Source organism: Lathyrus oleraceus, chromosome 5 (assembly GCF_024323335.1).
Source record: "Lathyrus oleraceus cultivar Zhongwan6 chromosome 5, CAAS_Psat_ZW6_1.0, whole genome shotgun sequence".
NCBI lineage: Eukaryota > Viridiplantae > Streptophyta > Magnoliopsida > Fabales > Fabaceae > Lathyrus > Lathyrus oleraceus.
This window is the reverse complement of record NC_066583.1, coordinates 353607086-353624495: the sequence shown is the minus strand read 5'-3', so window position 1 is coordinate 353624495 and position 17410 is coordinate 353607086. Positions and strand designations below refer to the sequence as shown.

The window sequence follows — 17410 nt, the reverse complement described above, 5'->3', positions numbered from 1 at the left end:
AGCAGTAGGTGCTTGTTGTTGAGCTACTTGAGATATTTGTGTTTCTAACATTTTGTTATGGGTAGCCAAGGCATCTACTTTGCTTGCTAGTTGTTTAAGTTGTTCGCCAGTGTGTATGTTCTGGTTTAAGAAATCTTTATTGGTTTGTTGTTGGGAAGCTATAAAGTTTTCCATCAAGATTTCCAAGTTGGATTTTCTAGGGGTATTATTGTTAGGATTCGGTTTCTGATATCCCGGAGGTACAGATGGGGTTTGATTCGGAGATTGCCCAGGTGCGTATAAAGCATTATTACTCTTATATGAAAAGTTTGGATGGTTCTTCCAATTTGGGTTATAGGTATTCGAATAGGGGCTTCCTTGAGCATAGTTTACTTGCTCTGCTTGGATTCCAGTCAAGAGTTGACATTCCGCAGGAGTGTGGCCTTGGATTCCACAGACCTCGCAATTCTGAGTTATAGCAACCACGGCGGTTGGTGGTGATACATTTAAACTTTCAATTTTCTGGACCAAAGCATCCACTTTTGCATTAACGTGATCAAGGTTACTTATCTCGTACATGCCAGTTTTCGGTTGAGGTTTTTCCACTGTTGTTCGTTCGGTTCCCCACTGATAGTGGTTTTGGGCCATGCTCTCGATAAGCTGGTAAGCATCAGCATAAGGTTTGTTCATTAGTGCACCACCTGCAGCGGCGTCTATTGTTAACCTTGTATTGTATAAGAGACCATTATAAAATGTGTGAATTACTAACCAGTCTTCCAAACCATGGTGTGGGCAAAGTCTCATCATGTCTTTGTATCTTTCCCATGCTTCGAAAAGAGACTCGTTGTCTTTCTGTTTAAATCCGTTTACCTGGGCTCTTAACATAGCTGTTTTGCTTGGCGGAAAATATCGGGCAAGAAAAACTTTCTTCAACTCGTTCCAGGTGGTGACTGAGTTGGAAGGAAGAGATTGAAGCCATCTTCTAGCGCTATCTCTTAATGAGAAAGGAAAAAGACGAAGTCGAATTGCCTCTGAAGTGACACCATTAGCTTTAACAGTATCAGCGTATTGGACAAATACGGATAAATGAAGGTTTGGATCTTCGGTAAGATTTCCAGAGAATTGGTTCTGTTGCACAGCCTGCAACAACGAAGGTTTAAGTTCAAAGTTGTTTGCTTCTATTGCGGGCGGAGCAATACTTGAATGCGGTTCATCTTGCGATGGAGCGGCGTAATCTCTAAGAGCACGAGCTGGTTCTGCCATCTCGGTTAAAGAAGGAAAAATGTTTTTGATATCAGGAAGGTTTATAGGAGGGAGATTGTTTTCAGCACGATATTCCCGAATTCGTCGTAAGACTCGGAGATATAGTTCGATATCGTTGATTCGTAAATAGAGCGGTTCGCCTTGAGAGCGAGTGCGTGGCATACAAATCAACGAAAGAAAGAATAGAAGGAAAAAGAAACCTTAGTCTCTACAGCGTAACGGAAGAGTTACGATATCGATTGAATAAAAGTCCCCGGCAACGGCGCCAAAAACTTGATCGCTCGACTGTGTGAGTCGAGAATGGGATACAAACTGCAAGTGCACAGTTCTATCGCGTAGTTTTAAAAGATATCGATCCCACAGGGACTTATGAATCGATGTACCGTTATCTAAAGTTACTACGTAAATATAAGGTGAAAATGTTTGATTGCTTGGGGGAAAACTAAGAGCTAAACTAATATCTAGATTAAATATCAATAAAACGGATATCGGTATGTAGTTCGTCAAAACTAGGGAATCAATTCCTTGTCGGTCTCTCGGTTTTAAAATAAATCGTTTCGATTAACTTTATTGGTTAAAGGTTTTATCTCAAACTCTCGCTCTGTTGAAGAAACCATGATCTTATATTAATGTTGCTGTCACTTATAATTAAGTCAAAAATCATATTTTGAAAACAATAAAGTTGCAGAAACTCTTTTTAAGAAAATACTGACCGTTTTAAACACCCTTATCTCAAACTCTCGCTCTGTTGACTTAGGTTATACAATTAAATCTAAATGCTTAACTCTCGTCCTCACATCCAATCTTTAAAAATACTTTTTGGAAAAAAGTCAGAATTTAATTAATTCTAAAACTTGCTCTCGCCCTGAGATAGACTTAATGACTAACTTACACTGTCCAGTTAAAACCTCAAACTCTCGCTCTGTTGGTTTCAACTTCTTTATGTCTTTTACTTTTGTAAAAAATCTTGTTATTAAACCTGTAAGTTAAGACCATAAAAAGATTGATTCTAATTTTAAGTTTGAATAGACCGACTCAGTCTCGACCCCTTATTCTGCTTACTTTACATACCGATACCTAGGCAAATTAGCCAGACATGCTAAATAAATAAGAATTATTATCATGCATACACAGACTCATTTCAGGCAGGCAATGTAAATAAACAATAGAATAAAACATTAAAAATTAAATAACGATTAAAGAACCTGAATGCGTAATACAATGGTCTTGAACACTCCACCACAAACCGGTAGGATTTGTTCTTGGATTCTTCAATTGAACAGTAAAATAAATCAAGGAAATAAAACTCGAATATAACGTAAGGTTAAATCCGGTATAAAGTTGCACAGTAGTTTCCGGTGTAGAAACTAATACGCGAAAAATATCTAAAAGCTAAAAACGGGGAAGATAAATTGCAAGGGAAAAAGAAAATAAAACTTGCAAAAGAAATAAATAAAATAAACAATATTAATTCTGCTGGAAAAAGAAAAATAAGCAAAAAGCTTGAACAGAAAATCGGCAGAGCTTCGGTGTGTGTAACGGCAAAGAGAGGAGAGCAAACGAGAGGGATTAGGGTAGCTATTTATAGTAGTGCTACTAACTGCCTTTTTCTTCTTTTCCACGAGTCTTCAGCGTGCTAAATTCACGGCTTGGGAATAGGACACAAAGTCCTCAACGTTACTTCCATTCCTCTGAGAGCGTAACTTGCGCCAAAAAGCTAGTGGACTGGTGTGACGCTCGTCACACCATGTGTGACGTCCGTCACAAGGCTACTTCGCGTGACGCTCGTCACGCGTCCTGTGACGTCCGTCACAGGCACAACATTGGTGACTTGTGCGCTTTGGGCTGGGCTTTGGCCTTTGGTTCCTTTTCTCTCCTTTTTGTTCCTTTTTACACCTCCTTTTCTTCCCTTTTTCACTTTTGCTTCAAAATGGGTACCTGATATAAATAGAAGAGGAATACTGCATAATATCTGATAAAATGAGATAAACTAGCGTAAATGATAATATAATTTAATTGAATTAAGTCTTAAAAAGCGATATAATTTCGTGTTATCAACATCAGGGCACGGTATCCGTTGATGGGAACACCTACACAATGATGATTCAAAATAAGGCTATAATTGATTTGCCTAACCCAAGGAGAGTGAGGGTTGATGTTAAAAATAACTGGCTTTATAAGGCGGACACCCATACTCCGGGATTTTTTTTTGAGGATGAGGACGACCCCAAATTTGATATTCTTTATGCAGGGAACTCTAGGATGAAGACATTGTATTACCACTTACTCACCCTACCCAATATGAAACCATCAAATGAAATTAGGACAGGTGGGAATAGGTGCAGTCTGAAATCTGCGACATGAAAGAAGAGCAATCAAGGCAAGGCGTGGTGTTGAATGATGTGCATGTTATGTTCCAACAACTTATAATTCATCCCCTCCTTCCGAGTGAGGATCTTTGTGAGGTTGCCCCTTCTTACTTATACTAAAACATTTTGGACAATGTTTGGTTCAAGTTCAGGGGGATTTCTTTGCTTTTATTTTATTTTATTTTTATTTTTCTTATTCGGGTGCTTGGCGGATTATGTTCGTTGTTTACTTCTGTTAGCTTTACTTTCAAAAGACCAGTGTTTCAATTTTCCCAAAATTAAGACCGCTTAATTTTTTTTATGAAAAAGCTTCGATTATGAGGAAATTATAGTTAGAGGAATGAGAGACTGAGTCTAGGGACCCCGGGATAACTTAATAAAATGGGTATTACTTGAACACCCTAAGTATCCGAAAGAGGGACATGAGTTTGCCATGTATTTTGTACCATAGTCTCTGACCTTGAGTCTAGCATACATTTGATTCATATATCACACTTGATCGATTGAAAAAAAAATCTTTTGGCGGTAAAAATCAATTGCACCTTCTAAGTTGGGTAGCCCTCACCCGGTTATTCAACCCATTGGTGACTGAACCCCAATGTTGACCCAAAAAAGAACAATTAAATAAACATACATTTGTGTGTAATTTCATCTGCAAAATAAAAGCAACAAGTTTGCTTGTGTGATGTAAATACTTAAATAAAACCATCGATCGATCTTGTGTGTATGTGATGATTATTATCATTCTAATTGTCATACTTTGATTATCCCGAGCAAAAGAGAAGGAAAAATTGGAAAATGAGACTTAGGCCCAAAACATAGTTAAAGTAGTATCTAAAAAGGAGACTTTGGTTTGTAATCTTTATACAATTTGTGTTCTTGTAATACCTCTGGTGTCAAATAAGTACATGGAGAACTAGGCCTTGGCCAATCTGAACGAAAATTCAAGAATTGAATACCGGTAGTTTCATTTTTGTAAGTTTTTACATTACCGAACCCCTTGATCTGAAATATTGCATATGAAAGCTTTGTTCCTTGAGGACAAACAAAAATCAAAGTTTTGGGGAATTTTATAAGTGGTTTTTGCATCATTCATGTTAGTTATTTCCCTTTGTTATTTTCTTGTTTTGTTTCAATTTACCGTTGTTTTTATCATGTTTTATGCTTGGTAGTCTACTTTTGGTGTTTTCAGACCTGAATAAGTGTCTCGGGTGAAAGAGGAACCAAAAGGAGAAAAATACGGGAAAACGACAAAAGTTCAATATTTTTCCATAAATTTTCCAAATGGCTTCTATGAGTGGTCAAAATAGTTGTTACGTGTCATAACAGTCAAGTTGCCAAGGCCATATTAACTGTCAGGGCCTGTTACGGGAGGCCGTGATAATTGCTATGGGTGGCCGTAATAGCTGTTACGGGTCATAGCAGGTGTGCTTGTCTTCCCAATTTTCCTTTCCTTTTTTAGCTGTCTTTCCACTGTTTTGGGGATTTATTTTGTTTTCTTCTGTAATAAACCTCCTTGATGGGCATTGAACACAAATTAAATCCATCCATATTTAGAACTCTCTATAAAAACTCATGGATTGTATGAGTTTAGATCATCTCTCATTTTAGTTTTTAGGTATCATTTTCTATCATTTGCAATAGTTGTACTCAAATCTCCTTGGAGTATCTCATTATTATTATCGTCCGAGTTACTTTTTCTTCAATGAAGTTTTATTTATATCATTGTTATAGTTATCAATTTCCATTGTTAATCATTATTTCTAGTTTGATATATGTTTTATTTGTGATGTTTCTCACAATGAGTGAGTAGTCCTCTAGGGACTAAGGATCATGAGACTTTTCTCATGACGTATCCAAGATAATTCTTACCAATCGATTATTAGAAAATTATTTACATTCTACTATAAAATCTGAATTCAAGCAACTACATCTCTTATGAAAGTAAAGATTATTCATGTATTGACCATACACTGAAATAGTATGTTCCGGTACCCGAGAACAGATTATTAAACAACTGAGTATAACTCATGAGAGTGCTCAGACTCAGTTGAGAAAAGTTCTAATTTTTATAGTTGTGCGAAAAAAGGTCTCTGACAAATAAGTCGAGCAAGGTGATATTAAACTCACAAGCCATGTAAAGAGTCAAGCACCAAATTCACGAGTAATGAGAGATTGTCTTATTTAAACTATTATAATAATTAAGTTTAGTTTAAATTATATGACATATGTTACATTTTGTATTGATATTTGAGTTTAAAGTTGAAGAAACACATTTTGGTTCAATTTATTTAAACTATTGAACTGAATCGAGATAAGTTTAAAGAAATTCGATTTTGAACTGGAAAAAAAGGTTTAGGACGACTTAAGTTGAATTTTTAGTTAAATTTTATTTTTATCAGGTAAAAAATATCTAAATCCAAATCATGATTCATCTTAATTTTATCAAGTAAAAAAAATCTAAGTCTAATTCATCTTAACTCATGGATCCCTATCGCCACTATTAACCAATACTTTTGTTCGATATTATTATGATATAATCCAAGTTGTAGCCCAAGTCAAAGTTAGCTAGGTTTAGGGTTTGTTATATTAGTTATTTAGAGTACAAGTAACTTTGTATATAAATACATATGTACTGTAATTAAGTTTTTACAGCTTTAATAGTATTCAATAATAACAATCTTTATTCTCTCTCTCTCTCTCTCTCTCTCTCTCTCTCTCTCTCTCTCTCACACACACACACACACACACACACACACACTAAAAGTGCCTCACGCACTAACAAGTTGGTATCTGGAGCTCCTGTTAATTTCTTGATCGTGTTTTCAAGAATCACACGTCGGTTATCGTATTTCCGGGATCGTGGGTTTTTAATCGTGTTTGTTGAAAAAATGAATGATAACAATGACATTTTGAATACTATTCAAATTCTTGATGGCAAGAATTGGATATGATGGAGAAAACAGATGCAATCTCTGTTTGGCTTTCATGAAACCCTATAAGTGGTTACTAATAGTGTTCTTGAGCTTGTTGAGAATGCAACTGATGCTCAGAGATTCGCGAACAAGGAGGCCAAGAAGAAAGACCGCAAGGCTGCATTTTATATTCAATCGGCAGTAAACTCGACAAACTTTTATCGGATTTCTCATGCTGAATCGGAAAAGGAGGCATGGGATATTCTTGTCAAGTATTACGAATGCAATATGAATTACTACAGATGGTAGAAGAAGAAAAGATTGTCGACTATGTCTCTAAGGTGTAGAATTTTGTCCATCTCATGAAAGGTTGTGGTGAAACACTAACTAATAAGATGATAGTTGAGAAGGTAATTAGTACGTTGACCTCTCACTTTGATCATGTTATCATAGCCATTCAAGAATCCAAGAATATTGAAACCATGAAGCTGGAAGATTTGGTTGGTTTGTTAGACGCACATGAGATAAGGACTGTCGAAAGGAAAGGTGTTCAAGATTAGATATAAGCACTACAAGCTCAGACATGGAAAAAACATGGTGGTTCCAATAAGTTTAAGGGAAAAGGAGATAAGACTCATAGTAGGAAGTCTTGGTCGAACAATTAAAAGCATAAGGTTGATGATATAACTTTTGAATCCTCCAAAAGAAGGAAACTCCTATAAGAAAGACAGAGAATAGAAAAAAGGTGTGAAATATTATAAATGGAGTCAATTGGCCAAGAATTATTGGTACATGAAAGACAAGGGAGTGACAAAAGGCTAAGAGGAAGAATAAAATTTTGCACGCCAATATTCAGATGATTTTGAAGATATGGTTGTTATGGCTGCAGTTGTAGATGACCGCGACGACTCCAAAATCTGGTTCCTAGACACAGGTTGCCTGAATCACTTAACTGGTAGGAAAGTTTGGTTGGCAGATTTCGACGAGTCGAAGAGGAGCAAGGTCAAACTTGCAGATAATATTGATTAGTGCATTTTGATGCACATTCTTCTATAATTATACTTAGGCATTTATCTAGTTTATTTTACTTATTTTAATATTTTATTATGTTTTTAGATTTAATTTCATGTTTGCCTTTAATTTATTTTCGTTTGCTATTTTTAGTTTTAACGGTTATTTGATACCTGTCCACTGTTTAGATCATAACTTGAGCTACGGGATGCCGTTTTGCGTGTTCTAACATGCGTTGGAAAGATAAGAGAAAGGGGTACAACTTTAGTGTTGAAGCCAAATGTTGATTCAGAGTGAATACGTCTTAAATAATTCGTTGAAGTTTCGTACTTTAGGAAATAATTTCTTTTGGGCCATTTGTTAGGCCAAATTTAGGTTTTCCGGCCCAATTTGAATTATAAGTGAAACCCTTATTCTGTTTAAAAGGGCATTCGCGTTACTGTAGCAAACACACATTATTCAGAATAACTTTTTGCTTTTGTGCCATCATGAAGAGGAACTAATCTCCTAGAGTCAATCTGTTGTAACCGAATTTCCAAGGCTTTGAGGTTTTTATTCTATCAACTTAATTTTGTTCTCTTTCAATTCTATTCTATTAAATTTCATTTGCTTAATCTGTATTTTATGGAATGGTTTTGATTAAATTTGTATGATTGCATTCCTAACTATTAATCGCCGTTTTCATCGCTTTGTCGTTAAATTGTGTTTGTAAATCGTGTTTGCTTAATTCACGATTGTATTTATCCGTTTGCTTAATTCGGAATATAGGAATATAAGTCTGTCATATATCTATTGCGCTTGTTAATCGAATTTGAATCGAATAGAGATCGAAGTCGCTTAGGGAATTGGTAGGTAAAAACCAGTGATTAGCCGAAAACCGAAAACAATAGATTTGCTTAGTTTATAATCGCTTATTTTAATCACTTTTTTTTGCTTTGTTTTCTAAATCGACCACTAAAACATAAACCCCCCTTAAATCGATTTCATTAGGTTAAGAATAATACAAGAAAAAATCCTTGCGATACGATACTCGAGTTGTCGCTTCTGCTAAACTATAATTTTCTAATTACTCATTTTGACCCTTGCACGACAGCGGATCAATATCTCATTACAATTAAAAGGTATTGGAAACATAGTTATTCAAACGAGCAATAGAGCAAAATATATGATCAAAGATGTACTCTATGTACCTAGAATGAAATGCAATATTCTAAGTGTTTGACAACTAGTCGAAAAAGGTTTCTCAGTGGTTTTCTAAGATGGAGCCTTGGAATTGTTCGACACCCAAAATAGTTTGGTCTTAAAATCTCATATGTTTAAGAACATGACGTTTAAGACCATAATCAGTTCGGCTGAGGTACAATGCCTTAAACAATTGTCGACCATAAGAATAGTTGGTTATGGCATTTGAGGTATGGTAATTTGAACTTTAGGTCACTCAATCAACTGATTACTTAAGATATGGTTACTGGTATACCAAGTCTTGAGATGTCCGACAAACTCTGTGAAGGTTGCTTAGTATGGAAGCAATTCAGAAAGTCTTTTGTTTTGACTATGCCAATGAGGTCCTCTTACATACTATAAGTAGTACATTCAGATGTACGTGGCCCGTTCGAGGATCATGTCATTGGTGGAAACAAGCATTTTGTCTCATTTGTCAATTAGTATAGTCAAAAGCTTTAGATCTATGTGATCAAACAAAAGTACAAAGTATTTGAAATCTTTAAGAGATTCAAAATGCTTGTCTAAAACCAGAGTGTAAAGAACATAAAGGTTCTGCGAACAAATGGAGGTGTCGAATACACATCCAAGATTTTTGAAGAGTTTTATGTAGAATGTAACACCCCTTTTTCTACCCCAAATTATTTAACATATAATCAGAGTAAATAAGCACGCATATAAAGAAAAGGGCGTCACATCGACGTTTTCGAAACTTAAAACTTTCAAAACCAACAATACACCTGATCATTCAAAATAACACATTTCACTCATCATGAATATTCAAGCAATATGCGTTCGCAGCGGAAAATAAAGAATACTCATGTATTTCATAATATGATCCATGTCCCATACCATGATCATCTCTCAATAATCACTTCAAATAAAATAAAACAATTAATGACACAAAGCATATCAAAATAAGATATGAGTTCAATACCACTAATCTACCCAGTGTTACATGACCAGAGCATTGACTCAGTAACTAATTGTAAACTAAATACAGAAACTCTCCAGCTATTCTTGAGTGAGCTACCGTCCACCTACTCCAGCAATACTACTCTGTAGTATCTGCACGATACCCATGTAAAGGTAACATTTAAACAGAAAGGGTGAGAATTCAAATCATCATGAAATAGCATAATAAGGCACAATGAATTAAAACACAATTTAAGAATTCATCACACTTGGTATAATCACGTCAATAATATTAACCAACAATCATCTCACATATATCAACGTACATCGCATCCACATCAATACATGCATTCAATGATCACATAACTATAGACGACTCAATGCAAGACAATGTGACTCTATGCATGTGGTACCTCAATGTGAACTCAAAGTTTCACCGCTTTCCGATTCAATATCTAGAATCTAAGCCACGCTTCCGATCCGGACAAGACCAAAGCCCTACGTCTGTTTCCAATGAAGGATCACCGCTTAATACTACGCCTAATCCCAATTAAGGATTAACGTCTGCTACGTCTGTTTCCAATGAAGGATCACCGCTTAAATACTACGCCTAATCCCAATTAAGGATTAACGTCTGCTACGTCTATTTCCAATGAAGGATCACCGCTTAAATACTACGCCTAATCCCAATTAAGGATTAACGTCTGCTACGTCTGTTTCCAATGAAGGATCACCGCTTAACCACTTCCACCATGAAGTCAACCATGCTATGAATGAATGCACACATACCAACACATATGCAATTAAGACCATCTATATACCGTCTTAACATCCCACATATCACCATAACTCACAATTGGTACATATACACATTCATCACAACACATCAATTACGATTACATATACACATCCATAACCATAAATCATTCACAATTCAATAATGGTATACATACACATTCATACAATATATTATTCACCAATATAGGCCAATCATCAAATATGTACACATAGATTTCATTCCAAAACGCACACAACATTTAAATATCAATTTTTCACTTTTCAAACAGTGTTAACGGGTTAACGCCCTGGGTTAATCGGTTAACGCAAAACAGAATGCACTTCTTGGCAATTTTAACAGTGTTAACCGGTTAACGCCCTGGGTTAACCGGTTAACGCAAGACAGAATGTAATTTTCTTAATATCGTAACAGTGTTAACCGGTTAACGCCCTGGGTTAACCGGTTAACGCAAAACAGAAAGCTGTTCCTGCGCTAACACGAAACAGAATGCAGATTTCCTCGCATTTTTCATCGTTGGAGGACTTCCGGACCTCCGATTTCGATTCCGTAAAAAGCTACACGTTCAGAAAATTATGACTCATCCAAATATACATTCATTCACAGTTTTTGCATAATTTAATCATCCCAATTCAAGAGTATTTATCAAGATCTAATAATTCCAAAACCATGCCAATTAAGGATTTCAACCTAAAACATGTTCATACCCATTGACCCAATCATACTAACCCATAATGATAAGGATTTCCCCCCTTACCTTGTCAATTTGATGGAAACCTTGACTCCTCTCGCTTTTCCTCTCCTCTTTCTCTATTGCTTTCAGTGCTCAAGTGAATTCTAATTCTCACTTCCTTCACTCTTACTATTTATAATAGTATTCTAGTTGGACTTAAATCATCTAATTTAATCACTAGGTCCAATAATACCTAACATTTAAATACCTCTATTTAAATTTAAATAATTAACCGCTCACTATGCAACCAAGTTAATTAATTAATTCAATTATTTAATTATTTCTCATATCCACTAGATAAGGAATTAATACACCAATTAATTAATTAACACTCCACATAATTAATTAAAATTATAATAATAATAGTATAATAATTCAATACTAAAAAAAAATGGGCTGTTACAACTCTCCCCCACTTAAAAGATTTTCGTCCTCGAAAATTTACCTCAAACGAACAACTCCGGATATGATTCCCTCATCTTATCCTCGAGTTCCCACGTAATATTTCCATTGGCGACTCCGCCCCATATCACTTTTACCAAAGCAATCTCCTTACCACGAAGCTTCTTCACTTCTCGATCTTCAATCCGCACAGGTGATGTATCAACCGTCAAATTATCCCGTACTTGCACATCATCTAATGGAACAACATGCGATGGATCCGCAATGTACTTCCTCAATTGAGACACATGGAATACATCATGAAGATTAGAAAGTGATGGTGGTAATGCAATCCGATATGCCATTTCACCTATCCTCTTGGAAATCTGATAAGGACAATTGAAACGCGGCGTCAACTTACGCGACTTCAAAGCTCTACCAACACCCATTATTGGCGTAACTCGAAGAAACACATGCTCGTCTTTCTCAAACTCAAGAGCTTTCCTCCTCTTATCATGATAACTCTTTTGACGACTCTGAGAAGCCTTCATCTTCCCTTGAATCATCTTAATCTTATCTGTAGTCTCTTGAATCAACTCGGGTCCAACCACATCACTATCTCCCGATTCGTACCAACATAAAGGAGTTCTACACCTTCTGCCATAAAGGGACTCAAACGGTGCCATTCCAATACTCGAATGGAAACTGTTATTATATGTAAACTCGATTAAAGGCAAGAAACTATCCCAATTTCCTCCTTGTTCCAAAACACAAGACCTCAAAAGATCTTCAAGTGACTGAATAATCCTCTCCGTTTGACCATCAGCTTGCGGATGATATGTTGAACTCAAACGCAACTTCGTACCCAAAGCACTTTGCAAACCTTCCCAAAATCTCGAAGTGAACCTCGGATCTCTATCCGAAACAATACTCGATGGTATACCATGCAAACACACAATTCTCTCAACGTACAACTTAGCAAGTCTCTCCATCGAATAATCCATTCTCATCGGAATAAAATGAGCACACTTCGTCAGTCTGTCCACAACGACCCAAATCGCCTCACAATTACTCGATGTTCTTGGTAAGCCCGAAACAAAATCCATAGAGATACTATCCCACTTCCACTCGGGAATAGATAACGATTGCATCAAACCAGATGGCCTTTGATGTTCAATCTTTGACTTTTGACAAGTCAAACATGAATACACAAATTCCGCTACATCCTTCTTCATACCTTGCCACCAAAACATCTTCCTCAAGTCTTGATACATCTTAGTAGCACCAGGATGAATACTCAGACCACTTCTATGCCCTTCCTCAAGAATCCTCTTTCTCAAATCCATACCATCCGGAACATACACTCGATCACGACACCTCATGATACCATTCTCATCAATCCGAAAGTCACCACCTTTACCTTGGCTAATCAATGTCGTAACATCGACTAACTTCAAATCTGACCTCTGACCTTCTCTAATCTCGTCAAGAATGTCACACGTAAGCTTCAACATCCCAAGCTTAACACACGAAGACGTCGCTTCACAAACCAAACTCAAATCCCTAAATTGCTCCAACAATTCAAACTCTCGCATCATCAACATAGACATATGCAATGACTTCCTACTCAATGCATCGGCTACAACATTCGCCTTCCCAGGATGATAATTCAAACCAAAATCATAATCCTTCAAGAATTCCAACCATCTCCTTTGCCTCATATTCAATTCTTTCTGATCGAACAAGTACTTCAAACTCTTGTGATCACTAAACACATCAAACCTCGATCCAAACAAGTAATGTCTCCAAAGCTTCAACACAAACACAACGACGGCCAACTCTAAATCATGCGTCGAATAATTCTTCTCATGAACTTTGAGTTGCCTCGAAGCATAAGCTACCACTTGCCCCTTTTGCATCAGAACACCTCCCAAACCCAACAAAGAAGCATCGGAATACACCACGAAGGTTTCTAACGGATCCGGTAAAATCAAAATAGGAGCCGTAGTCAATCTTCTCTTAAGCTCTTGAAAATTCGCTTCACACTGCGAAGTCCAAATGAAAGCTTGACCCTTCCTAGTCAACTGCGTCAATGGTAACGACAACTTAGAAAATCCCTCAATGAACTTCCTATAATAACCAGCCAAACCAAGGAAACTTCGAATCTCAGCAACAAACTTAGGAGCTTCCCACTGAGATACAGCTTCGATCTTCGTAGGATCCACATAAATCCCACCGCCCAAAATCACATGTCCAAGAAAACTTACTTCACTCAACCAAAATTCACATTTAGAGAGTTTAGCAAACAACTTCCTCTCTTTCAACATCGATAACACAACCTTCAAATGCTCTGCATGATCCTCTTCGCCCTTGGAGTAAATCAATATATCATCGATGAACACAACTACAAACTTATCCAGATAATCATGAAAGATTCTATTCATATACTCCATAAATACACCAGGTGCATTCGTCACCCCAAAAGGCATCACGGAGTACTCGTAGTGACCGTACCTTGTCCTAAAAGCAGTCTTCTGAATATCCTCAGCCTTTACACGAATCTGATGATACCCAGACCTCAAATCAATTTTGCTAAACACACAAGCTCCAACCAGCTGATCCATCAGATCGTTAATCCTCAGAAGTGGATACTTGTTCTTAATCGTCACTTTATTCAGTTGTTTATAATCAACACATAATCTCATAGAACCTTCTTCCTTCATGACCAATAGCACAGGTGCACCCCACGACGACACACTAGGACGAATAAACTTCTTCTCGAGTAAGTCTTCAAGTTGACTCTTCAACTCTTTCAACTCAGAAGCGGACATTCGATAGGGAGCCATCGATACAGGACTAGTTCCAGGAACAAAATCAATCGAAAACTCGACCTCTCGTTCCGACGGTAAATCACTTATATCTTCCGGAAATACCTCCGTAAATTCACAAACTATTGGCAGTTCTTCGATCGTCCTCTTCTCCCGAATATCCAAAGTTGCCAACAACATAAACAACTCGGCACCATCTTGCACCGATTCATCAACTTGCTTAGCAGACACACACCAATCTTCCTTAGCATCAACCTCAGGAAAAATAACCGTCTTCTCGAAACAGTTGATATACACTCGGTTAACTTTTAACCAATTCATACCCAAAATCACGTTGAGTTGCTCTAATGGAAGACAAACTAAATCAACTCCAAAATCCCTACCAAATATACTCAACGGACAATTCAAACACACATAGGAAGTAGAAACAGAACCCATAGCAGGTGTATCAATAATCATACTTCTACGCATATCAGATAATATGAGATTCAGCCTCTTAGCACAATCCAAAGAAATGAAAGAATGTGTTGCACCGGTATCAATAATGGCAATCAAAGGTGCACCATTAATAAAGCACGTACCTTGGATTAGTCTATCATCGGTAGTGGTCTCCGCACCAGACAATGCAAACACCTTTCCCTTCACTTGCTCCTTCTTCGGCTTATCACATTGCGAACTAATGTGACCTTTCTCACCACAGTTGAAACAAGTTACGTTCGAACCAACCCTACACTGGTTTGCTCTGTGACCAATCCTACCACAATTGAAACACTTCCCAGGATCTCTACTACACTCCGTAGCACGAAGGCCTTCCACACCACATTTGAAGCACTTAAGTGGAATAGAAGATACTCCCCCACTTGGCTTCTTGCCAACACTAGATTGTCTCCTCTTGTCATCATATGGTTTTCCCCGATCTTGGTTTTTCCCCTTCAGACTCTTGTAGACAGAAGCACTCTCCCTACTATCCTCGTCATAAATCCGGCTCTTGTTAACCAATTCTATAAAATGAGTAATCTGTTGGTAACCAATGGCCTTCTTGATATCATGTCTCAAGCCATTCACAAACTTCAAACATTTAGATCTCTCAGCATTAGCAGTATTGTAATGAGGACAATACTTGATAAGCTCCTGAAATCTAGCAGCATAATCAGCAACGGTACCATTTCCTTGCTTCAATTCAAGGAACTCCACCTCTTTCTTCCCACGACAATCTTCTGGGAAATAGTTCTCCAAGAAGGTATCACGGAAAAGAGTCCAAGTAACTTCAATGTTGTTCTCTTCGAACCTCTGAAGAGTGTTATTCCACCAATCTTCAGCTTCCTTCTCAAGCATATGGGTACCAAACTGCACTTTCTGAGCATCAGTACAGTTCATGACTCTGAAGATCTTCTCAATTGCTTTCAGCCAAGCTTGAGCTTTCTCAGGTGCATGCTCACCCTCAAAGATAGGAGGATTGTTCCGCTGGAATCTCTCCAAAGCACGGAACTCATCATCATCTCCCTTTTGGTTACCGGCATTCGCATTCGCTTGATGGGCATTCGCTTGATGGATCTGACCCATGGATTCAGCCAGCATCCTCAGCGCCTCAGCAATGGCATCGTCATTCCTGCCTGCAACCATTGTCCTGAACAACCCGAAACATCAAACAAATAGTATCGATCGTGTCAAATACACAATCAAATACCACGGAAAACCTACTACTATTGACCAATTGGTTGACCATGCTCTGATACCACTAATGTAACACCCTTTTTTCTACCCCAAATTATTTAACATATAATCAGAGTAAATAAGCACGCATATAAAGAAAAGGGCGTCACATCGACGTTTTCGAAACTTAAAACTTTCAAAACCAACAATACACCTGGTCATTCAAAATAACACATTTCACTCATCATGAATATTCAAGCAATATGCGTTCGCAGCGGAAAATAAAGAATACTCATGTATTTCATAATATGATCCATGTCCCATACCATGATCATCTCTCAATAATCACTTCAAATAAAATAAAACAATTAATGACACAAAGCATATCAAAATAAGATATGAGTTCAATACCACTAATCTACCCAGTGTTACATGACCAAAACATTGACTTAGTACCTAATTGCAAACTAAATACGGAAACTCTCCAGCTATTCTTGAGCGAGCTACCGTCCACCTACTCCAGCAATACTACTCTGTAGTATCTGCACGATACCCATGTAAAGGTAACATTCAAACAAAAAGGGTGAGAATTCAAATCATCATGAAATAGCATAATAAGGCACAATGAATTAAAACACAATTTAAGAATTCATCACACTTGGTATAATCACGTCAATAATATTAACCAACAATCATCTCACATATTTCAACGTACATCGCATCCACATCAATACATGCATTCAATGATCACATAACTATAGACGACTCAATGCAAGACAATGTGACTCTATGCATGTGGTACCTCAATGTGAACTCAAAGTTTCACCGCTTTCCGATTCAATATCTAGAATCCAAGCCACGCTTCCGATCCGGACAAGACCAAAGCCCTACGTCTGTTTCCAATGAAGGATCACCGCTTAATACTACGCCTAATCCCAATTAAGGATTAACGTCTGCTATGTCTGTTTCCAATGAAGGATCACCGCTTAAATACTACGCCTAATCCCAATTAAGGATTAACGTCTGCTACGTCTGTTTCCAATGAAGGATCACCGCTTAAATACTACGCCTAATCCCAATTAAGGATTAACGTCTGCTACGTCTGTTTCCAATGAAGGATCACCGCTTAACCACTTCCACCATGAAGTCAACCATGCTATGAATGAATGCACACATACCAACACATATGCAATTAAGACCATCTATATACCGTCTTAACATCCCACATATCACCATAACTCACAATTGGTACATATACACATTCATCACAACACATCAATTACGATTACATATACACATCCATAACCATAAATCATTCACAATTCAATAATGGTATACATACACAT

The 17410-nt window shown here is 37.2% G+C and overlaps 1 pseudogene; it reads left to right on the top strand.

The window, feature by feature from the left end:
- Positions 1-757: 757 nt before the first annotated feature.
- LOC127089516 (uncharacterized) lies at positions 758-857 on the top strand (annotated as a pseudogene).
- Positions 858-17410: the final 16553 nt, after the last annotated feature.